This window comes from Ailuropoda melanoleuca, chromosome 4 (assembly GCF_002007445.2).
Source record: "Ailuropoda melanoleuca isolate Jingjing chromosome 4, ASM200744v2, whole genome shotgun sequence".
Taxonomy (NCBI): Eukaryota; Metazoa; Chordata; class Mammalia; order Carnivora; family Ursidae; genus Ailuropoda; species Ailuropoda melanoleuca.
In genome coordinates, this window is record NC_048221.1 from 2,479,353 (window position 1) to 2,480,680 (window position 1,328).

Here is a 1,328-nt window from a genome sequence, read left to right on the forward strand (position 1 = left end):
AGGCTCTTCCACGATGAGCCTGCTTCTTCCTCTCCCACTCCCCCTGCTTGTGTTCCCTCTCTCGCTGGCTGTCTCTATCTCTGTCAAATAAATAAAAATCTTAAAAAATATATTTTTAAAACTGAGGTGAAATGTACACAGTCACAGGCATCCATCCACCTAAGAGAGCAGATCCTAGCTGTATTTAACAAATGTCTACTCCCGCATAGAGGAACGGCCCTCAAGGAGACGTTGGGCATTTCCAGCCTCCAGAGGTTCCAGCCTGCCCTGTCCCTCCCTGCCCAACATCCCACGTAGAATCATTGGAACTAATTTTTTTTAAAAGATTTTATTTACTTATTTGGCAGAGAGAGAGACAGTTGGCGAGAGAGGGAACACAAGCGGGGGAGTGGGAGAAGGGGAAGCAGGCTCCCAGCCAAGCAGGGAGCCGGATGTGGGGCTTGATCCCAGGACCCTGGGATCATGCCCTGAGCTGAAGGCAGACGCTTAATGACTGAGCCACCCAGGCGCCCCTGGAACTAATTTTCTAACGTAGCATAAAAATAAAAAAGTAACAGGGAAAAAAATGAAAATGGGGTCTCATGGTACAAACTGTTGCTTTTTCTAAAACACCCTCTAAACTCTGACCTGTCATGAGTTCATTTCTATCTTTAGAGTTTTTTTACTAAGAATTTCTAAAGAAGTTTTTATTTTAATTCCAGTGAGTTAACATACAGCGTTCTGTTAGATTCAGGTGTACGATAGAGTGACCCCACACTTGCCTGCGTCACCCCGTGCTCAACACGGCAAGTGCGTTCCTTAGTCCCTATCTGATGCAGTTGCCCGTCCCCCTCCCACCTCCCTTCTGGTCACCATCACTTTGTTCTTTAGACTTGAGAGTCTGTTTCTTGGTTTGTCTCTCTTTTTTTCCCCTTTGCTCATTTGTTTTGTTTTTTAAATTCCACATATGAGTGAAATCACATGGTATTTGTCTTTCTCTGGCCAACTGATTTCGCTTCACGTAATGCCCTCTAATTGCATTCCTGTCATTGCCAATGGCAAGATTTCATCCTTTTTTATGCCTGAGTAATATTCTAGTGCGAGTGTGTGTGTGCAAGTGAGTGTGCATGTGCGAGTGTGTGTGTGTACATTGCATCTTTATCCATTCATTGATCAGTGGACACTCATCTCCTCCCATAATCTGGCTATTGTAGATAATGCTGTTATAAACATAGGGGTGCATGTATCTTTTCTAATTAGTGTTTTTGTATTTTTTTTTTGTAAATACCTAGTAGTGCAACTTTTAGATCATAGGATAGTTCTATTTTTAACTTTCTGATGAGCCTCCA